General features: G+C 44.5%; 1 protein-coding gene across 3 annotated transcripts in view; it reads right to left on the bottom strand.

Moving 5' to 3' along the window:
• The window catches only part of LOC115108036 (SAM and SH3 domain-containing protein 1-like), a 295957-nt gene that overhangs the window by 100106 nt on the left and 171198 nt on the right, over positions 1 to 24653 (bottom strand). Inside the window, exon 1 of one of the 3 annotated variants that reach the window (XM_029631922.2) lies at positions 22696 to 23051. The exons of the other annotated variants lie outside the window; for them this stretch is intronic. The gene's annotated coding sequence lies outside the window, so the exon portion shown is untranslated. Of the gene's footprint in view, positions 1 to 22695; positions 23052 to 24653 lie in introns of those variants that run through there. 3 annotated transcript variants of the gene reach the window in all.

Below are 24653 nucleotides of genomic sequence, written 5' to 3'. Positions count from 1 at the left end.
CCTAGGGTTAATGGTAATGGGTGCCACATACCACTACATTAATGTGTATAATTATCGCCTGCAGTTTCATCCAAGGTGAGTTTTACTGTACCTGGGCCTGTTTTACGGGACTCACAATTCTCAAACATACACGTGTGTATGTGTGTGTCTGTATGTCTGTGTGTATGTGTACGTGTGTGTTTATCCTGTGTGCTTTAATGGGTTGCTGTACCGTACAGTTAGGGGGGTTGGCCAGACAGAAGCCAGTGGGGCATGGTAAATCTTTGTTTTATAGGTCTTTCTCTGGTCTGTGTCACCCTAGCAACTACTCTAACCTGGTCTCCTGATGACTAGCCTACACAACACTTTCTAGGATAGCTCTCACTGAAAGGGAAACTTAAAAATGTTCTTTATTGTAAATCACACAGTATCATTTTCATTTTAAAGCAATTCATCCTGTAAGTCAACAGCTCAGTCAAATGTCTGTATAAAAGTACTATTGTTCATTAGTTTATAATATTTCATTTCAGGTGTCTTGGGTGAAGAGAAACTCCAAGTTTTACCTATACCAGAGCCTCTATCTCTCAGGGCCTGTGCACTCTCTAATCCTTCCCAGAGGAAACTTTGACAGGCTGACTTGTGTTCCCATGTGAAGTGGAGAGAGCAAGACTAAAGTGGAATGCAATCTGGAAACAATGACTGTGGTGAGGAGCGGATAGGCCTGGGCTTAGACAGACTGGGAAGGGATGTCCTGTACGCTCATCTCTAGAGCTTTACAGACACACACACTGTGTGTAGATGCACGTATGCAAGCAAGCATATGCAAGAAAGTACACACACACACACACACACACACACACACACACACACACACACACACACACACACACACACAGCAATTCTGTCAATACATAGCATTACAAATCATTAAGAATTTTACTCTATATGAAATGGGTTTCACACAATCACCAGCACTCATAAACGTTTACTGTTCCAGTCTGCCTGTGTGTGACAGGTCCTATGTAGATGTATTCTCCTAGAAACAGCAGCAGCAACAGACTGCCAACATGGTTAATGTTTGGTTATACAGTGCATTCGGAAAGTATTCAGCCCCCTTGACTTTTTCCACATTTTGTTATATTTCAGCCTTATTCTAAAATTAATTCAATAGTTTTTTTCCCTCCTCATCAATCTACACACAATACCCCATAATGACAAAGCAAACATAGGTTTTTAGAATTTTTTTCCAAATGTATATAAAATGTAAACTGAAATACCACATTTACAGACACGTCTTCTTGAGTATGACACTACAAGCTCGGCACACCTGTACTTGAGGAGTTTCTCCCATTCTTCTCTGCAGATCCTCTCAAGCTCTGTCAGGTTGAATGGGGAGTGTTGCTGCACAGCTATTTTCAGATCTCTCCAGAGATGTTCAGGCGGGTTCAAGTCCGGCTCTGGCTGGGCCACTCAAGGACACTCGGCGATCCCGTGCTTATGCTTGTTGTTAAATTTTCCCCCGACCGTGACTAGTCTCCCAGTCCCTGCTGCTGAAAAATATCCGCACAGCATGATGCTGCCACCGCCATGCTTCACACTGTCGGGATGTGCCAGGTTTCCTCCAGACGTGACACTTGGCAATCAGGAGTGGCTTCCGTCTGGCCACTCTACTATAAAGGCCTGATTGGTGGAGTGCTGCAGAGATGGTTGTCCTTCTGGAAGGTTCTCCCATCTCCACAGAGGAACTCTGGAGCACTGTGAGAGTGACCATCGGATTCTTGGAGACCTCCCTTACCAAGGCCCTTTTCACAGATTGTTCAATTTGGTCAGGCGTCCAGCTCTAAGAAGAGTCTTGGTGCAAACATGTTTTGGTACTCTTCGCCAGATCTGTGCCTCGACATAATCCTGTCTCCGAGCTCTACAGAAAATTCATTCAACCTCATGACTTGGTTTTTGCTCTGACATGCACTGTCAACTGTAAGACCTTATATAGACAGGCGTGTACCTTTCCAAATCATGTCCAATCAATTTAATTTACCACAGGTGGACTCCAACATAGTTGCAGAAACATCTTAAGGAATGATCAATGGTTAACCTGTTCAACCTATGGGGGCGCTATGTCATTATTGGATAAAAAGACGTGCCCGTTTTAAGCGCAATATTTTGTCACGAAAAGATGCTTGACTATGCATGGAATTGACAGCCTTGGAAAGACAAAACTCTGACGTCTCCAAAACTGCAAAGATATTATCTGTGAGTGCCCCAGAACTAATGCAACAGGCGAAACCAAGATGAAGTTTCATACAGGAAATGCCCCAGATTCTGAAGGCGCTGTGTTCCAATGTCTCCTTATATGGCTGTGAATGCGCCAGGAATGAGCCTGCGGTTTCTGTCTATTCCCCGAGGTGTCTGCAGCATTGTGACGTGTTTGTAGGCATATCATTGGAAGATTGACCATAAGAGACTACATTTACCTGGTGTCCCGCCCGGTGTCCTGTGTGCGTAATCTGTAGGTCCATGCGCGTTCCATTTCTTCAGAAGAGAAAGTAAACTGCCACGATGGATTTTATCGTCGATAGATATGTGAAAAACACCTTGAGGATTGATTCTAAACATCGGTTTGCCATGTTTCTGTCGATATTATGGAGTTAATTTGGAAAAAAGTTCGCGTTTTAATGACTTAATATATATATATTTTTTCCCTCCCCAAATGTGATGAACAAAACGGAGCGATTAGTCGACACAAATAATATTTTTTGTAAAAACGGAACATTTGCTATCTAACAGAGTCTCCTCATTGAAAACATCTGAAGTTCTTCAAAGGTAAATTATTTTATTTGAATTATTTTCTGTTTTTTGTGGAAAATGTTGCATGCTGAATGCTAGGCTTAATGCAATGCTAGGCTATCAAAACTCTTACACAAATGCTTGTTTTGCAACGGTTGAGAAGCATATTTTGAAAATCTGAGATGACAGTGTTGTTAACAAAAAGCTAAGCTTGAGAGCAAATAGATTCATTTCATTTCATTTGCGATTTTCATGAATAGTTAACGTTGCGTTATGGTAATGAGCTTGAGGCTGTAGTCACGATACCGGATCCGGGATGGCTCGACGCAAGAAGTTAACAGGATGCACCTGAGCTCATAGCAAAGGGTCTGAATACTTATGTAAATAAGTTATTTCTGTTTTTCATTTTTAATACATTTTCAAAAGTTTCTAAAAACCTGTTTTCATTTTCTCATTATTGGGTATTGTGTGTAGATTGATAAAAAAAGCATCAATTTTAGAATAAGGCTGTAAAATAACAAAATGTTGAAAAAGTAAAGGGGTTCGAACACTTTCCAAATGCACTATATCTCATTCTCACAGCGCTGACAAGAAGACCCCGCCCCTGCGATCACGCCTAGCCAATCAAATGCTTCGAGCTCTCCATCTCTCGTCCTTCCATACAAACAGAGAAACACTCTGGTTGCTATAGTTAGTGTGTTTCTCTCTGTGTGTGTGTGTGTGTGTGTGTGTGTGTGTGTGTGTGTGTGTGTGTGTGTGTGCAGTACCCGTCCTAGTGACAGACTCACACATGCCGTGCCAGAGGAGGAGGAAAGGAGGCGTCTCCATCTAAGTGTCTGTCTGCACGAAAACCCAAACTCGACCACACAACACACAAACATTGTGCACACTCAGCTGAACCACCACTGATTGCTTTCACCACTTTCACAGGATTTTCTCCCCATCACAAGACCAATGGACCCTGCTTACAGAGTCACAATCTGAGCCCAGCAGTGGCAGGCAGTATCTCAGCAGAAAAACTAACTAGAAACAAAAGAAAATACTGTGGTAATAGTCCATAATGACGTTTATAGTTTTGCATGGAGACACATAAGACTTAGGCCAGGCTGGGAGTCTGCCAGTCTGTCTGTGTTTGAGCAAAGTCCTTTGTCAGTCATATCAAACAGTGTGGTCTATCTACCTATCTCCAAGGTTATAGAGAGTGCTTGGTTATTTGCACTCTTGCTCCGATGATCAACAGTTCCATGTGACAATGGTTAAGTCTGCCTCGTTCATGATACATCTCTTCTCCTCTAATTGGCTCAATCAGAGCCTATGAGGAGTGGGAATGGGTGAGGGCAAAGGTCACTGTGGCAATGCCCTGATGCTTAGAATCTCCCATGACAATGGTTTCCCCTGACTGAACAGGGCTCATTATGGGCCTTGTCTGATTTTGATTTTGTCCAACCACACCAGACGCGATCAGGACACACAGGTTGAAATATCAAAAAGAACTCTGAACCAACTATATTCATTTGAAGTCGAAAAGCATTAAACATTTATGGAAATGTAGCTAGCTAGCTTGCTGTTGCTAGCTAATTTGTCCTGGGATATAAACATTGGGTTGTTATTTTATCTGAAATGCACATGGTCCTCTACTCCGACAATAATCCACAGATTATAATCCACAGAAACCGAGTTTGATTCTAGTAATCTCTCCTCCTTCAGGATTATTCTTCTTCTCTGGACTTTATATGGCGCTTGGCAACCAACTTTAAGGTGCATTACCAACTGGACTGGAGTGTGGACCTCAGTTCATCTTTCAATCACCCACGTGGGTATATGCTCCTAAAACCCAATGAGGAGATGGGAGAGGCGGGTCTTGCAGCATGTCAAGCATCACAAATAGAACCAAGTAGAACCGTTAACGTGCCGAGCAGTGCGGGTGCAATGATTGAATAACATGTACGTGTACTTTTATTTTGTAACGCTCGTGCACGTGACGCGATTGGTGTGATCAGCATGTAAGGATCACAGCAGCCCAATTAAAACACAGCTTTCAGCTCTCAGCTCAACCCTGCTACAGTCTACAAATATCTCTCTCCCTCTGCCTGTATTTCCTCTTGTCTCTTTTGCTCTCTCTACCTCAACACCTGCCCCTTTCATCAGCCCAGTGTTTTTGGCTTAACAAACACTGAAGCAAACACATGCCTGCACTCACTGACTAGGTTCATTTTGTTAAGGAGGCAAGCAAATCAGTGCGGTCAGTTGTGATTAGTGTTTTGGGATTAACGAGAGAGGAGACCACAGGACCAGGGGCTATGGCCGACCAAGACCCAGGTAAGGAGCCTCCTCTCCCCCTTACAGCCGGGCAGCTGCCACACTATAACCCTTTGGTTCTCTGGAACCCTGCGATAATGACTAGGGCCAAATTCTCAGTCCATCAGATTCTCAGTCCAATATACTGTAAAACTTGATTGAGTGAATATCAAATTAATTAAATGTTATTCATTGATGCTCTTTAGCAATTCTATTTGATATGATGTTGATGTCTATTTGTTTTGTATTTTTGATATTTTCTGGGGGCTTGAAAACATATGAACCAGGCAAGAAACCCTGTCTCCACCTGTCCCCTCCTGTGTGTCACATCAAAGGTGACTGCCTGCCAAATACAGGGAGAGAGGGAGGCTGAGATGAACGGCTAGAAGGATGTAAAGGAAGAATGGATGAGAGGTTGGGAGAAGTTCTGTAAGGTGAGGGATTGTGTATGAGGGAGGAATCCCTGGGGGGTTCTGTGTTTGCCTTTGGCAAAACACACACACACACACACACACACACACACACACACACACACACACACACACACACACACACACACACACACACACACACACACACACACACACACACACACACACACACACACACACACACACACAGAGGAGGCTAGGATCAGCTGGAATCTGTCCCAACTACATACAACATCCCTCTCTCTCTTCCCGTTTCCCTCCCACACTCCACTTTAACTCGCATCCCCTTTTCCACTGTCCCTCTCTTTCTACTCTCTCCCTCTCTCCAGTCTTTCATTTTGAGATGGTACAGTATGTTTTGTACTTTACTACTGTATATGAGGTCTTGAACTTAGGGGCATACCATTGACACAGTAGACTCTAGTGACTAGACTGAGAGGGACTTGACCTTGCTGGACCATGGTCTCAATCTGCCTCATCCTTTCCAATATCGTTGAGCCTGAGATGAGGAGCTGAGACATAAGCCTTAGAAAAGTATGCAGCCAAATAGTCAAGTCTGTAGGAGCTATAGAAGCAGCTGTTTCCAAGAAACACTTGTGTTATCTCTATGGATAGGAGATAAGGAGATGAGAGAGGGATGTTAGGAGCAGGGCCAGTGTCTGTATTTGGAGTGCTCACAGCTTGGAGTTGAAGGAGGAGAGAGATTCAGGGATAGAGGAAATGTGGAGTGTGTTTGTGTGTGTTTAGGTTGGATGGGAGGCCCCCTCTCTGGCACTGAGCCCAAAGGCTGATGGGGGATGTGGAGCTGTACGGTCGGACTGGCGTAACCACGGAAACAGAAACAATAACATCTCCTCCGTTATGAACACTTGACATACTCTAAATGACCAAAAGTATGTGGACACCTACTCGTTGAACGTCTCATTCTAAAATCATGGGCATTAATGTGGAGTTGGTCACCCCTTTGCTGCTATAACAGCCTCCACTCTCGGCATTCCAATTCATCCCAGGGGTGTTAGAAGGGGTTGAGGTCAGGACTCTATGCAGGTCAGTTAAGTTCTTCCACACCGATCTTGACAAACCATTTCTGTATGGACCTCGCTTTGTGCACAGGGCTATTGTCATGCGGAAACAGGAAGAGTCCTTCCACAAACTGTTGCCACAAAGTTGGAAGCACAGAATGTCACTGTAAACTGTAGAGTTAAGATTAATCTTCACTGGAACTAAGGGGCCTAGCCCAAACCATTATTCCTCCTCCACCAAACTTTACAGTTGGCATTATGCATTGGGGCAGGTAGCGTTCTCCTGGCATCCGCCAAACCCAGATTTAACTGTTGGACTGCCAGATGGTGAAGCGTGATTCATCACTCCAGAGAACGTGTTTCCACTGCTCCAGAGTCCGATGGCAACGAGCTTTACATCACTCCAGCAGACACTTGGCATTGCGCTTGGTGCTGCCGTTGCTTCCAGAGGCAGTTTGGAACTCGGTAGTGAGTGTTGCAACTGAGGACATACGATTTTTATGCGCTACATGCTTCAGCAATCGGCGATCCCGTTCTATTTGCTTGTGTGGTCTACCACTTCGCTGCTGAGGCGTTGTTGCTCCTAGCCATTTCACAATAACAGCACTTACAGTTGACCGGGGCAGCTCTAGCAAGGCAGAAATCTGACGAACTGACTTGTTGGAACTTGTTCTTTGACGATGCCCTGTTGAAAGTCACTGAGCTCTTCAGTAAGGCCATTCTACTGCCAATGTTTGTCTATGGAAATTGCACGGCTGTGTGCTCGATTTTATACACCTGTCAGGGTGTCCACATACCTTTGAATATATAGCGTATCTTTATCATGGGTGGAAAAAAATCTCCATCTCAACAGATCATTCTAATGTCACTTGACCTGATAAAATACAATGTTACGTGGCACAATCTGATGAATCGTATATAAAAACAAAGAATATAAATACGAGTTTGTATTTTCGTAAATGGGCCAGACTACACTTGCACTTATCCCCGACTTTCTGCCTGCGCACGATGCCTGATCTGAATATCAATGCCCAGTGATGCGGCTTGCAGTACAACTGCACAAACCAGCCTCTCTTAACTGGCAATCAAATCGTCTCAGACCGATGAAGCCGAGCATAAATCCATCCAGGTTCCAGCGCAGCCCAGAAGCACCCAGATCTTTATGGCAGATTGAATGGCATATATATATATATATATATATGAGAGAGAGAGAGAGAGAGAGAGAAAGACCCCCCAGCCCCCACGTCTAAAGCCAGAACACTGTTCTCGCTCTCCTTACCCACCATTCCTCATTTCCTGTTCAGCTGAAGCTCTTCTGAGGAACACAGGGACAACACATTTGGGGCAGGTCCAATCTCCTCACTTCACTTCAGTAGTTTACGCAACAACCATCTGACCAACAGCTTGGTGGGGAAATATTGTGTCGATCTTCCAGTAAAAAAACTGGAGGCTGGAGTTTGTTATTCTAAGTCAATGGGGTAAACCACTAGTGGGAGGACTAACCTGACTCACCAGTCTCATGGTGTACTGTATCTAAGACTGATGACAGGGATTGCTCAACTGCGTACTGTTTATATTGTAGTAATACGTCTGCATGATATGTAGACATTTATCAGTAAAGTTACCCCGCTCTTCTTTTAAACACATGGCTCACTAACAGCCACAGGGAGAGAGAACATTTGACGGAATCATGTGTTAGTGCTGCTCTCTGAGGCCTGGGCTAAACGGAAAGAGGGAGAAAGAGAGGGAGGAAGAGAGGGAGGGGAGGTGTGTGTGTGGAGTACAAGAGGAGCTTTCATGGATGGAGGATCATAAATCAGTAGAGGGTAGGATGGGGTGAGAAAGGGCCGTGCTGGAGCAACAGCACACTCTGGGGCTGGGGATAGGAAGTACAAGAACCAGTCACACAAGTATGGAGTGGAATGGAGAACAGGAGAGAAGCAGAGTACTGATGTTCAGATTATGGATGTATAGGTTTGAGGGCCAGTCATTCACACACACGCACACACACACACACACACACACACACACACACACACACACACACACACACACACACACACACAATACTTCAGCGCTTTTATGTATTTACAGACTCATAGTTTTACAACGGCCATTAACCACCACAGCCCAAATGAGACAGACGTTCACTGAATAATCTATAAAATAATTATAATTTGGTGAATGATTAATTGTGGCCCCTTGAGCCCCACATATATAAACACCCACACACATTCTGCAGTTCAACATGTTCAAGGATAACATTCCTGCTATAAAAAATGGATGCGTTCTCTCCATTAATGTTTAAAAAGTTAGCAGCACAGCTGTCTGTGGCTGGGGCTTATGGCTGAGGGTAGGCTGGCTGTACCCTGCTCCCTGGCAGAGCAGAGCTCCATGGAGGCGGTATGGACCAAATGAGAGGAGCTGTGGTCAAATCAAATCAAATCAAATTTTATTTGTCACATACACATGGTTAGCAGATGTTAATGCGAGTGTAGCGAAATGCTTGTGCTTCTAGTTCCGACAATGCAGTGATAACCAACAAGTAATCTAACTAACAATTCCAAAACTACTGTCTTATACACAGTGTAAGGGGATAAAGAATATGTACATAAGGATATATGAATGAGTGATGGTACAGAGCAGCATACAGTAGATGGTATCGAGTACAGTATATACATATGAGATGAGAATGTAGACAAAGTAAACAAAGTGGCATAGTTAAAGTGGCTAGTGATACATGTATTACATAAGGATGCAGTCGATGATGTAGAGTACAGTATATACGTATGCATATGAGATGAATAATGTAGGGTAAGTAACATTATATAAGGTAGCATTGTTTAAAGTGGCTAGTGATATATTTACAACATTTCCCATCAATTCCCATTATTAAAGTGGCTGGAGTTGGGTCAGTGTCAATGACAGTGTGTTGGCAGCAGCCACTCAATGTTAGTGGTGGCTGTTTAACAGTCTGATGGCCTTGAGATAGAAGCTGTTTTTCAGTCTCTCGTTCCCAGCTTTGATGCACCTGTACTGACCTCGCCTTCTGGATGATAGCGGGGTGAACAGGCAGTGGTTTGGGTGGTTGATGTCCTTGATGATCTTTATGGCCTTCCTGTAACATCGGGTGGTGTAGGTGTCCTGGAGGGCAGGTAGTTTGCCCCCGGTGATGCGTTGTGCAGACCTCACTACCCTCTGGAGAGCCTTACGGTTGAGGGCGGAGCAGTTGCCGTACCAGGCGGTGATACAGCCCGCCAGGATGCTCTCGATTGTGCATCTGTAGAAGTTTGTGAGTGCTTTTGGTGACAAGCCGAATTTCTTCAGCCTCCTGAGGTTGAAGAGGCGCTGCTGCGCCTTCTTCACGACGCTGTCAGTGTGAGTGGACCAATTCAGTTTGTCTGTGATGTGTATGCCGAGGAACTTAAAACTTGCTACCCTCTCCACTACTGTTCCATCGATGTGGATAGGGGTGTTCCCTCTGCTGTTTCCTGAAGTCCACAATCATCTCCTTAGTTTTGTTGACGTTGAGTGTGAGGTTATTTTCCTGACACCACACTCCGAGGGCCCTCACCTCCTCCCTGTAGGCCGTCTCGTCGTTGTTGGTAATCAAGCCTACCACTGTTGTGTCGTCCGCAAACTTCATGATTGAGTTGGAGGCGTGCGTGGCCACGCAGTCGTGGGTGAACAGGGAGTACAGGAGAGGGCTCAGAACGCACCCTTGTGGGGCCCCCGTGTTGAGGATCAGCGGGGAGGAGATGTTGTTGCCTACCCTCACCACCTGGGGGCGGCCCGTCAGGAAGTCCAGTACCCAGTTGCACAGGGCGGGGTCGAGACCCAGGGTCTCGAGCTTGATGACGAGCTTGGAGGGTACTATGGTGTTGAATGCCGAGCAGGGCCCCGGCACTGTAACTATAGCCTTCTCAACTCCCACCCTCTCTCTAACATCAGTCTTCTCAACCCCCTCTCTCTACCATCAGCCTTCTCAACCACCCCCTCTCTCTAACATCAGCCTTCTCAACCCCCTCTCTCTACCATCAGCCTTCTCAACCACCCCCTCTCTCTAACATCAGTCTTCTCAACCCCCTCTCTCTAACATCAGCCTTCTCAGACCCACTTCTCTCTAACATCAGCCTTCTCAACCACCTCTCTCTACCATCAGCCTTCTCAACCCATCCTCTCTCTTACATCAGCCTCCTTAGCCACCCCCTCTCTCTAACATCAGCCTTCTCAAACTCCCTTCTCTCTAGCATCAGCATTCTCAACCACCTCTCTAAAATCATCTATCTCAACCCCCTCTAACATCAGCTTTCTAAACCCCCTCTCTAACACCAGCCTCCTCAATCCCACCCCCTAACGACAGCCTCCTCAACCCACCCGCTCTCAAACATCAGTCTTCTCAACCCCCTCTCTCGCTGACATCAGCCTTCTCAACCCCCACTATCTCTAACATCAGCCTTCTCAACCCCCTCTCTCTGACATCAGCCTTCTCAACCCCCTCTCTCTAACATCAACCTTCTCAACCACCCCCTATAACAACAGCCTTCTCAACCCCTCTCTCTGACATCAGCCTTTTCAACACCCCCTTTTATAACAACAATCTTCTCAACCCACTCTCTCTAACATCAGCCTTTTTAACCCCCTTCCTCTAACAACAGCCTTCTCAACCCCTCTCTCTCTAACATCAGCCTTCTCAACCCCCTCTCTCTAACATCAGCTTTCTCAACCCCCCTCTCTCTAACATCAGCCTTCTCAACCACCCCTATAACAACAGCCTTCTCACCCCCTCTAACATCAGCCTTCTCAATCCCCCTCTATATCATCAGCCTTCTCACCCCCTTTTATAACATCAGCTTTCTCGACCCCCTCTCTCTAACATCAGCCTTTTCAGACCCCCTTCTCTCTAACATCAGCCTTCTCAACCCCCTCTCGCTAACATCAGCCTTCTCAACCCCCTCTCTTGAACATCAGCCTTCTCAACCCCCTTTCTCTAACATCAGTCTTCTCACCTCACCTCTCTCTAACATCAGCCTTCTTAACCCCCTCTCTCTAACATCAGCCTTTTCAACCCCCTCTTTCTCTAACATCAGCCTTCTCAACCCCCTCTATAACAAGAGCCTTCTCAACAGCCCCTCTCTCGAACATCAGCCTTCTCAACCCACTCTCTCTAAAATCAGCCTTCTCAACTCCCCTCTCTCTAACATCAGCTATCTCACCCCTCTCTAACATCAGCCTTCTCAACCTCCCCCTCTAACAACAGCTTTCTCAACCCCCTCTCTCTAACATCAGCCTTCTCAACCCATACTCTCTAACATCAGCTTTCTCAACCCCTCTCTATCAACAGCCTTCTCAACTCCCACCCTCTAACAACAGACTTATCAACCCCCTCTTTCTAAGATCAGCCTTCTCAACCCCCTATCTCTAAGATCAGCCTTCTCAACCCCCTCTCTCTAAGATCCGCCTTTTTAAACCCCTCTCTAACATCAGCCTTCTCACCCCCTCTCTAAGATCAGCCTTCTCAACCCCCTCTCTGACATCAGCCTTCTCAACCCTCCCTCTATAACAACAGCCTTCTCAACCCCCACTCTCTCTAACATCAGCCTTCTCAACCCACACTTTCTCTAACATCAGCCTTCTCAACCCCCACCCTCTAACATCAGCCTTCTCAACCCCCGCCCTCTAACAACAGCCTTATCAACCCCCTCTCTCTAAGATCAATCTTCTCAAACCCCTCTCTCTAAGATCCGCCTTTTAACCCCTCCCTTCTAACATCAGCCTTCTCACTCCCCCTCTCTATCATCAGCCTTCTCACCCCCTCTCTAACACCTGCCTTCTCAACCCCCCCTCTCTAACATCATCCTTCTCACCCCCGCTCTCTAAGATGGACGGACACAGCTAGTAGCCTCTAGTGTCAAACCTTGTGTCTGTGTCTGTTTCTGTGCTGACCAGCACAGGACAGCACAGGACAGCCTAGGACAATAGCGACACCCATCTGTCAGTAGAGATAGTATCCCTTCATTTTCAAACCATAAATTCACTGTAAACTCTATAAAACCCATATACCAAATCATACATCATTGAACACTTAAATTGTCAATGTCTACAGGGAGAATGCTGTCCGCTTGAGAATAGTTAGGCTGCCTCAGAAATAAATACTGCACCCCTCTTAAAATCAAAGTGCTCCTGCTTTGTGCCTGACCTTCCGTCAAATTGAGAGTTTTTTTTCATGCTGTGTTGGAGATTTGTGATCACCATGAAGGTGGTGAGATTCAGCTCCAGAGCTTTAGCCCAGATAGGGAGCCCCAGACCATATACTGATTGCCAGAATGTCCTGATACTGGGAGCTGGCTCTCGCTGATACCCACCTCCCGATACCCCCCTGGTGCTGAGGTCACCACCTCACTCACACCAGTCGTATATCCCTGCATGACATCATCGCTGATACAAACAGGAAAAGCGTGTGTACACACACACACCAGTACAATCTGTCGTCGGCATTATCATATAATCTGTATTATTGCTGCTGCCCAGGTAATATAGCTAATTGTCTCATCTCAATATGACGTGTGATCTCTGACCTGCTAGAATAACACAAATCAATTCCACCGCAGCTTTCTACTGTAGGCCTATCTGCCCTCTGAAATGAATAAAACTAGATGTAAATGAGCATTTAATATCAACCTCCACACAAGCCGCATACATCCAGCAAAAAAAAAAAAAAAGTTTCAAAGCTGTTATCAAAATGAAGAGCCACAGGTACCACACACAAACACATGCGCAAAGGGCACCTACTACAGCCATTTCCTACTCACTTTCATCCCTGATCGGAACGAAGGATGAAATAAATGATGGAAAATGTTCTACAGGAAAACAGACTGATTGGTCTAGTCAGGATGGGTTTGGTTTGTATAAGCAGTGTAATGGGTGTTTAAATTGTGAAATGAGAATGAAATCTGACCATTAAATCTCTATGACTGGGTAGAGTGTGAAGGAAGATGTTGCGGCAACGTGATAGTCCTAACAAAGGCACACGCAGGCCGGACTCAGACAGGATGGGTTGTTACTGCAGACACATTTACACTAACAAAGAAATCATGGAAGCCAATTCAATTGTAGTATGCTTGCACAATCCAAAATAAACTAGAGGGAAATGATTTTCGGCCTGCTGCTCTGTTACATATTGGGCAATTCCCTATTCTACTTCATATCAACTCTACTGCATCTTTCACAAAAGAGCATGTACAGTGCCTTTGGAAAGTATTCAGACTCCTTGACTTTTTCCACGTTTTGTTAGGTTACAGCCTTAATCTAAAATGTATGAAATAATTTTTCTCTCTCATAAATCTACACACAACAATATCTTTGCAGTTTTGGAAACGTCAGAGTGTTTTCTTTCCAAAGCTCTTAATTATATGCGTAGTCGAGCATCTTTTCGTGACAAAATATCTTGTTTAAAACGGGAACGTTTTTCTATCCATAAATTAAAAGAGCGCCCCCTAAGTTAAAACACTTAATTCAGCTCTGAGGGAAGTAAGGCTGTCTGTATACTGCACGTACAGGTGAATGATGACAGCTGAAATGTGCTGGATCCTACAGAACATAAAAACTGAATGAAAAACAGTATTTTTGACCCCCACCATATGGCTTGAATGTCATTACCTAATTGGAACCAAGTGCAGCTCCGAGCAGAGCTGTCATAACTTCCATTGCCAAGCTCACAAAGCCTTGCGGTAACAAGCTTCATACGCCCACACTGGGAAACTGTTTACGACAGATGTGCTAGAAAGCTGGTGATGATAGAGACCTTAGCAGAGCGTACGAGAGTCAACAAACTATCAGAAGTGTGTGTGAGACTCTGTCAAAGACACACGAGTGTGGGGCCCCTCTGGGCATGAGTTGGGAGTTGAAACCCGTAGAGGGACATTGACAGAGTTGCTGATCGGCACAAGGGCTTTGGCTATTGCCTTAATGATGGATGGCATGGTTGACTAGCTTGAAGTGTTGATGAGAGAAGTGATGCAGGAACCTTGGGTTGAAGCGTCTATTGACCAACACAGAGGTAATGCCGATGACAGAAGGCATGCCCTGACCAAGTGCTTTAAAGTCACTATACATTAAACCGCAGATTGCATGGTCCTGTGTATGTGAGAGAGAGCGAAAGTTGGGGGTAAAAAGAAAGAGTGTGAATGTGTGTGTGTGTTTGCGCACATGTCTGCTGGTTCTCCAGTAATCTGTCTTGAAGCATGTGCACAATAACGGTATGACAGTGATGGATGTCTGACTGGTCAGAGGTGTGTGTCTGTGTGTATGTGTGAGGTGGTGTGTGCTCAGATAAGAGATTCAAGGGAAAAAACACAGGTCAGAGATAAAAACATCAGCACAGGTTTTAGACACCGTGCTGAAGACGTGTCTGGCCTGTAATAAGAATGGATGGAGTCCTGTCTGTTCCTTTGCTCTCCTAAGGAGAATAAAGGGTTTTCTATTGGAAAAACAAATGTTTGCCATATGTTTATGATCGCTCACTCATCCTTTTTGTATATTGTCAGTAAACGTTTATAGATGCACTAAATATGGCTTTATTTTCGAAAAATGCCCTTGAGAGATGTAGCATTTCATATTGGAAATTAAATGATGTGGACTGTATTTATGTTTACAATACTAGTATAAAGTTGGCCATATGCATGTAGGGGAGGGTTTGGCCGGCCGGGATGTCCTTGCCCATCGCACTCTAGCGACTCCTGTGAGGAGCCGGGCGCATGCACGCTGACACGGTCTTCAGGTGTTTCCTCTGACATATTGGTGTGGTTGGCTTCTGGGTTGAGCCGGCATTGTGTCAAGAAGCAGTGTGGCTTGGTTGGGCTGTGTTTTGGAGGACGCATGGCTCTCGACCTTCGCCTCTCCCGAGTTGCAGCGGTGAGACAAGACTGTAACTACCAATTGGATACCATGAAATTGGGGAGAAAAGAAAGAAACTGAAAGCTACATGTGTGTTCTCTATCAGGTTGTGTTTTGTGTTCTAACCATTGCCGTGGCCATGGCACAGTGTTGCCAGTTCGTTCCATAGCTGTCATTATGGGATTTTGGGGGCTGAGCTCATTACTGAATAGCTTTTATTGCACTGGCAACAACAAAAGAGAGCATTATTCCCCAGAGACACTGTACAACAGCCTTGTCATGCCAAACATGGCATGACAATTCCATAAGAAGTTGGCAAGAGACTAGAAACAGACTGGTAATCAAGCTAACTCTACACCAACACACTGCAATCTGCTCGCTGCCACTTCTTGCAGTGGCCAAGAGGAACAATGATCTGGGTAGAAGTTACCCTGAAGAACTGCTTACCAGCTTACCCTCCCCAAGTCCTTAACCAATTAATAGAGAACTGACCTTAGATCAGTAACTTCATCCATGACATCATACTGTATAATATCAGGGTGTCGCTATGGACAGAGTGACCGCTGACCTAAACAACCTCTATACATGACAATGTCAGTCATACTGACCTCAGATCAGTAGTTAGAGTACTGAAGAGTCATACTAATACACTGACACACATCTCAGTAACAAAGAAACAGAAATGTTTCAATACTTGAGAGCCACACTGACTTAGTAACAGTTAGACCTTCATATAAGAGTTGACATGGTAAACCAAGAGAAAAACTGAGTTGAGATCAGCATCAGAGAATTACAGGAAAATGTTATTCCATATGACAGCACAATCTACATTCTGACTTCACATCAGCCTAAAACTGTGCCTGAGAAAAAATATTGACCTCAAAGCACTACACATATACACACACACACACACACACACACACACACACACACACACACACACACACACACACACACACACACACACACACACACACACACATTGGGCTGAGCGAGAGGTCCACCAGCTGCACTTCAAAGAGAGAAAGAGAGAGAGAGGGAGTGTGAGATATCAATTCGATTTCAATCTCTCTCTCAAAGCGGAAGCAGAACGATCGAGAGAAGAAGCGGGTAACATATGTGAAGTTAATTGCCAAATTAAAAGAAACACTTGAGTAAATGAGGGATACAGTATATTGAAAACAGATGAGTTAATTATTTAACATCCCATCATGCTTAGGGTCATGTATAAAAATACCCAGTTGCCCATTATTTTGGCTTCCATGGCTAGAAGAAGAGATCTCAGTTACTTTGAAAGATATCTAAGGAGCATAGGAGGTGTAAAAGGCGTGTGTATGTCTGAGTGTGTGTGTGTGTGTGTGTCTCAGTCACCAGACCTCTACCCAATTGAACAGTTATGGGACATTCTGGAGCGGCACCTGAGACGTTGTTTTCCACCACCATCAACAAAACACCAAATTATGACATTTCTCATGGAAGAATGGTGTCGCATCCCTCCAATAGAATCTAATGCCAAGGCACATTGAAGCTGTTCTGGTGGCTCTTGGTGGCCCAACACCATATTAAGATACATTATTAGACAACCCCAGTGTGGGTGTCAAGGTAATGAGGGATGGTGTTCAGTGTCTCAACCCCTCCCGCCCCTTCCTCCCTCTCATCCTCCTCCACAGACAGGAGCGGGGGATCAGATGTGTAGTGACATGATTAGTGGTGTTGTGGAGCAGTAAGGCTGCAGCAGATGTTATGAAGGTTTTCTCACTTCCTCTGTAAATCTGGATGTCCAGGCAGGACACGCCAAACGTGACAGCTGGTGATGTCATCCATCCTCCCCCTGTTGGTAGTGTGGGGCGGTGGGGATGTGCCCTGGCCTGGCACAGACCAGCGGGTATATAGTTATACACAGTGGTGGAAAAAGTAAAGTAAAGATATCTTAATAGAAAATTACAAGTGAAACTGAAAGTCACCCAGTGAAATACTACTTGAGTAAAAGTCTAAAAGATTTTGGTTTAAAATAAGTATCAAAAGTAAAAGTATAAGCCATTATATAGCCATTTTATTTATTTAGATATTTTTTATTTATGGATAGCCAGGGAACACTCCAACACTCAGATATAATTTACAAACGAAGCACATGTGTTAAGTGAGTCCGCCAGATCAGAGGCTGCCTGGCACAGAGCACAGTATTAGAGAGACAAAGCTTTGAATACAGCACCCAGGCTCTACACTGGAATCCCTATCTATTCATTAATAGATTCCATTCTGTTTGAAATCCCGTCACTTCCCTTACATTTTTTTGGGGGGGAAAAGTTACGTAAAAAACACGTGTGAACAATGCGGAATTTGTATAAATTTTTCACGAGTCAGATGTGGTTTTCAGACACGTGTGACGTTTATAGCATGTTAGTTTTTCACGTGGCAAAAACACATGACATTTTCAGTCAGACCGGGTTTTCAGACACATTTGATGTCTTACATGGATTTTTCACGACTCAGATTTGGTTTCCTGACATTTCACACATTGAAACTTTCACGTGTGCTTTCTTTTGTAACCAGTGGGATGTCCTGACCATTAGACCAAGCACGCCGACACTGGGTTTCTCTTCCAATGTGTAGTATATGTATTATACATGTAATACTCTGTAAAGATTATGCATGTTGGATGTATCTAGTGAACGCTTTCAGACAATGCAATTCATCATAACAACAACACATTATTGTGCACTTAAAATTGCAAATAGTTAACTCGAGTTAACTGATTATCTCTTTGTAGAAAAGTACACTACATGGCCAAAAGTGGAGCTGTACGGTCAGACTGGCGTAACCACGGAAACAGAAACAAAAACATCTCCTCTGTTATGAACACTTGACATACTCTAAATGACCAAAAGTATGTGGACACCTGCTCTTTGAAAATCTCATTCCAAAATCATGGGCATTAATATGTAGTTGGTCCCCCCTTTGCTGCTATAACAGCCTCCACTCTTCTGCGAAGGCTTTCCACTAGATGTTGTAACATTGCCGCAGGGATTTGCTTCCATTCAGGCACAAGAGCATTACTGAGGTTGTGCACAGATGTTGTAGGATTAGGTCTGGCTCGCAGTCTGCGTTACAATTCTCCCATGGAGTTGAGGTCAGGGCTCTGTGCAGGCCAGTCAAGTTCTCGACAAAACATTTCTGTATGGACCTCGCTTTGTGCATGGGCGTATTGTCATGCTGAAACAGAGAAGGGCCTTCCCCAAACTGTTGCCACAAAGTTGAAAGCATATTACCATCTAGAATGTCATTGTATGCTGTAGCGTTAAGATTTCCCTTCACTGGAACTAAGGGGCCTAGCCAGAACCATGAAAAACAGTCCCAGACCCTTATTCCTCATCCACCAAACTTTACAGTTCACACTCTGCATTGGGAAAGGTACTGTAGCATTCTCCTGGCATCCGCCAAACCCAGATTCATCTGTGGACTGCTAGATGGTGTGACTCATCACTCCTCATCACTCCAGACAACGTGTTTCCTGCTCCATAGTCCACACTCCAGCCTACGCTTGGCATTGCGTATGGTGATCTTAGGCTTGTGTGCGGCTGCTCGACCATGGAAACCCATTTTCATGTAGCTCCCGACAAACAGATATTGTGCTGATGTTGCTTCCAGAGGCAGTTTGGAACTCGGTAGTGAGTGTTGCAACCGAGGACAGACAATGTTTACGCGCTACGCGCTTCAGCATTTGGTGGTCCCTTTCTGTGAGCTTGTGTGGCCTAGCACCTTACTGCTGAGCCTATGTTGTTCCTAGATGTTTCCCCTTCACAATAACAGCACTTACAGTTGACCGGGGCAGCTCTAGCAGGGCAGAAATTTGACGAACAGACTTGTTGGAAAGGTGGCATCTTATGACGTGCCATGTTGAAAGTCACTGAGCTCTTCGGTAAGGACATTCTACTGCCAATGTTTGTCTATGGAGATTTCATGGCTCTGTGCTCAATTTTATACACCTGTCAGCAGTGGGTGTGACTGACATAGCCGAATCCACTAATTTGAACGGGTGTCCACATAGTTTTGGCCATGTTAGCAATTAACGTGCGACCATTAGATACAAATTTCAGCAAAAGTAAACTTTGAAAATACATATAATTAGCGTCGTTCATATGTACACATGGAAACACACATATAAACCCTCATTTGTAGAAAGAAAACAATTTCAGAGCCCCAACATTTATAACGTAAATAAAAAACGATCTGATACACCATCTTGTTCTCATTAACTTGCATACAAAATTTGGCTACGCTAATGTACTAAATGAGAAAATATCACTTGCTTTTCACTCAGTCAAAACAATTATATTATACATCACAATTACCAGAACTTCAACACTGTTTAGTTAAACATGTTATTTCTACATTTTGAAAATGTAACCATGCGTACAAACCAGTAAACAGAGGAGACAAGGAGAGCTAGCTTCTCTGTTCTTTTCACTGGCCTTCTTCCAACGATCACGGACAAATGTACGAAGAAGTGAGGCGCTGGCCTGCAGCAGGAACACTCCGAAGGCCTCTCCCTAGTGGTAGTGCTAAGTACACATGTATATCAATGCAATACCGTGGAGGACGGCAATGGATGGCTCAGAAATAAGACATTATTATTTTTAACGCACTTGAATTATTATACTCAGGTAGGCTAAGTTACCTTTTTACAGAATGGAAATACAGAGTTTTCAATTCCACATTGCTGATGCAACATGTTAATAACATCGCCTTTTCAAATGTGAGGATGACACTGTTTCAGGCCCACGTGTAAAACTTGCAAATCAACATGTTAGTTAGATTTTCACATATAAAAGTTGCAAAACTGCACATTCGATTTTCACGTTTGAACGTTTTAATGCGGTCCCTCGTGAGAGTTAGATTTTCACACGCGAACTTGGAATTCCACACGTGAAAGTGAGATTTTCACATATGGGGTGAAAACATGTTATTCTCCTCACGTGAAAAAATTGTGTTGACATGAACTCAATGTAATATACTCAACAAAAATGTAAATGCAACATATAAAGTGTTCATACCACGTTTCATGAGCCCAGAAAGACCAGAAATGTTCAATACGCACAAATGTCTGTCTGAAATAAAGCGCATTTGTGGGGAAAAATTCATTCTGATTGGTTGGGCCTGGCTCCGCAGTGGGTGGGCCTAGTTGCCAAATGGGTGGGCCATGGCTGCACCCTTGCCCAGTCATGTGGTGAAATCCGTAGATTAGGGCCTAATTAGTTTAGTTTTCCATTGACTGATTTCCTTATATGAACTGTAACTCAGCAAAATCTTTGAAATTGTTGCTTGTTGTATTTATATTTTTTGTTCAGTACACATGGCATAACTGCTTTTCAACTCAACAATCAGCTATTTGGTAGGCTTCTTGCCGCGTGCGCTGCCCTACATTTCATGCTTAAAACAATCCAGAGTTCATTTTTCAAATCATGCTCCCTAGTGTACTATTATGAATGATCGTGTGGTGGGAATTTTAATGTTAGTGCTTTTCTTATAAATCATCTCTGTGTTCTGTTCATGTGCTGTTCTATAAGCCAATTTCTGTGTTCATGCAAGTGACTGACGAAAGATGAGAACGAGAACGAAAGATATCTCAGTTTCAAGGTCACATGAATGAAACAAAACGTTAATGATGAATGAACTCTGCTAAATCATGCAATTATATGATGTCTGTGTATAGCCGCATATAAGAGAACTGCCGGGACTGCCCCAAGCAGAGCGCCTGATTGATACGTGTACTATGGTGCATTGAGTTGGTTGGAACCTCTCCAGTGCGTTGACAATAAACAATTATTCACATTGAGATTGACTTCGAGTGTCCCTGTGTAAGAATATCCACAACAATTGTATGGATATGTGTATAGGCACAAGTAATTATATAGCAGATTTTGGCACATTTTATTCAATTTACTTCAGGGGAAGAGCCTATTGGATGCCGACATCAATGTGGAAGTAACCAGTGCATAAAACAGCTGGCCGAGTTCAAATGGCGACATAAAATTCAAAGCAATCGGCACACTGCCTAAACGGCCGACTGGCAAAGCAAACTGTCTGGCACTGTCACTACTCTCTGCTTTCTTAAAGTGAGAGAAAGATGTGCAGGATGGCAGCCGCTGCATTGGAATGATTTTACTCAACTTTTTTTTGTAAAATTTTGGCCTTGAGCTACAGAAACCCAACTGACCCCCCGCCGCCCGTGGATAGCTTCAACCATGTACTAAGAAAGTCCAAGCATGAACGATACAAAACAAAACAGCAGGCCTTCTAGGGGAGGTACCCTGGGAGGCCCTTGGCTCCATACCTGCTTCCCCTCCTCTATCACTCATTCTCCTCACTCCCTCTGTTCCCTTGTTTCTTGTTAGCTGGCTGCTGCTCCAGATGTCGACCCCAGAGGCCCGGACAGGAAGGGAGGGGAGAGAGGGAAATAAAAGATAGAGCTCTACACTCCCTCAGCAACATAGATCTTTGTCAAATCCCCTCGCCTCTAAACACACACTGAACAAGGACTGGCCGTGTACGTGTGTGCTTGTTTCTGTGTTGTCTGTGTGTGTGCTTGTCCGGGGGAAGAAGAGATCAATAAACAGCCGTGAGGCTGAATGCATTGATATTTAGCAGGGTTCTTTATTTGGCTTGGTGTGAGGCTTTTGTTCTCGGTCAATGGCTCAGGAAAAGGCCGACGATAAATAGTAATAAAGCCTGATCCATTCATCCCTCTCTCTCTCTTCATCCATCTCTCTGCCTGTCTGGCTCCAGAGAAGAGATCTGAGGCACCGCTCACACTGTCATGTACTGGAGCACCAAGGAGCAAAGGGCTAATTGTGGCTAGTGGAGCCAAACACAAACACATATAAATACAAACACACACACACACACATTCACACACAGACAGGCATGCACCAGGAGGCACACACGCACCCAGCATGAGGCCGTGCAGTGAGGATCAGCTAGCATCGTGACTCAGCAGCATCAGTCAGTCAGAATGCAGAGGCATGCTTCACAGAGTTTCAGTTAACACACCAGCTCTCCCAAGCCAACCCACTCTGAAATCAGTTACACTCTCCATGAAACCCCTGTCTAAAGCTACAATTTATCTGTCTGTTTCAAGACAAGTCTTCACAGTAATTCAACTCTGGTGACTTCTCTTTCACAAAACATTGAAATCGTTGACAATACAAATAAATAAAAGAACAGAGAAAATCTTCCCGGAAAATGAAATGAAGGAACCTCACATACAGGGTACAAGTACTCACCGCGATAGTAGAGCCACGGACAGTCCAAGTGTTTCAGAGGAAATGGTCCGTAACTGCACTGCTTACTGTGTTCGCCTCTCTCAGAGCCGGAGCAACAAGTAGAGTGCAGTAGGCTAGGGGACAATGCATGGCTTGGCGGAGCAGCAGAACAGAGCAGCAGAGTAACAGAGGTCCAGTCATGAAGCACAGATCTGATCGACTCAAGGGGTGGGAGGGGGCTAGCTACATGCTCCCTTTCTCTGTGTCTTTACCCACACTGTATATCTCCCCACCTCGCTCTGTTGCTCTCGCTCTCTCTTTCTCTCTCTCTCTCTCTCTCTCTCTCTCTCTCTCTCTCTCACTCTCTATCTCTCTCTTCCTCCCTCTTTCTCTCACAGCTGCAAGCCCAGAGTGGGACCGGTTTGGTAAGTATGACTGGCGTATTCCTGTTGTAACATAGAAAGAGGAGCCCCACCTAAAAACTCAAAACTGATCCCGGGCCAGCCCCTCCGACCAGCCCAGCTGGCTGCTGTGTGCTTGGAGCTGACGGGCTGCCTGCGTGCCTGCCGCAAACTCATATTGAGTCATGTGTCTGTCATGGTCGTGAAGATCAAGACCAAATTATAGGGCTCTTCAAATTCTTTCTTCCAACTCTTCAACTCTCTCAAGTTCCCTCTCTTTCCCTCCTTCTCACTCTTCTCTTGCTTTCTCTCTCCCTTACTCCCTCTCTCCTCTGAGAAAGGCCCTCATTTAAAAATGGCCTTCATACAGTGAACGGAAGAAGAAGAGGGGGAGAAGAGAGGGAAAAAGTAACTCGATACAGCTGAAAAGCAACTATTATTTAAATGAGTCACTCAGTGAGGTTGGGGTTTTTCAACGTTAAATCGGGAGGAGAAGAAGAAATAAAACATCATTCTGCTTTGCAACGATAGAGGGCCTGACAACACCCTAGAGCCGTGGGAGGGAGGAAATGAGCGAAAGAGAAGGGGAAAGAGACAGAGGGCAAGGGGGAACAGACAGGGAGTGGGAAGATGACCAACAAGCCCTCCCTGTTCTTCTCATGAACCCCAAGGGAGGGATGGGGCTTACAGAGTCAAACAGACTCGCTGACAGGCATAAGCACCCACAATCCACCACAGCAGTGAGGTCACATGGGACAGTTGTGGGCATGGAAATATGATGAAATTCTTTCGATTTCTATGGTCGTGGAGACAAGAACTGCAGAAGTGATGTCATATACAGCAGTGATGTCATATACAGCAGTAATGTCATATACATCAGTGATGTCATATACATCAGTAATTTAATATACAGCAGTGATGTCATATAGAGCAGTAATGTCATATACAGCAGTGATGTCATATACAGCAGTGATGTTATATAGAGCAGTAATGTCATATACAGCAGTGATGTCATATACAGCAGTGATATCATATACAGCAGTGATGTCATATACAGCAGTGATGTCATATACAGCAGTGATGTTATATAGAGCAGTGATGTCATATACAGCAGTGATGTCATATACAGCAGTGATGTTATATAGAGCAGTAATGTCATATACAGCAGTAATGTCAGCAGTAATGTCATATACAGCAGTGATGTCATGCAGTACATATACAGCAGTGATGTCATATACAGCAGTAATGTCATATACAGCAGTGATGTCATATACAGCAGTACTGTCATATACAGCAGTGATGTCATATACAGCAGTAATGTCATATACAGCAGGGATGTCATATAGAGCAGTGATGTCATATACAACAGGAATGTCATATACAGCAGTGGTGTCATATAGAGCAGTAATGTCATATACAGCAGTGATGTCATATTTCACACTTGTGGACATACTGTAGAGATCATATCAAATGTCTAATTCAATTAGTATTCAAATTCCTAATTGTATGGTTGTGGAGACTAGAACTGTTACAGTGATATGGGACAGTTAAAGCCTAAACTCACCAAAGGCGTGCGTA

This window comes from Oncorhynchus nerka, linkage group LG24 (assembly GCF_034236695.1).
Source record: "Oncorhynchus nerka isolate Pitt River linkage group LG24, Oner_Uvic_2.0, whole genome shotgun sequence".
Lineage (NCBI taxonomy): Eukaryota > Metazoa > Chordata > Actinopteri > Salmoniformes > Salmonidae > Oncorhynchus > Oncorhynchus nerka.
This window is presented reverse-complemented; position numbering and strand designations above follow the sequence as displayed.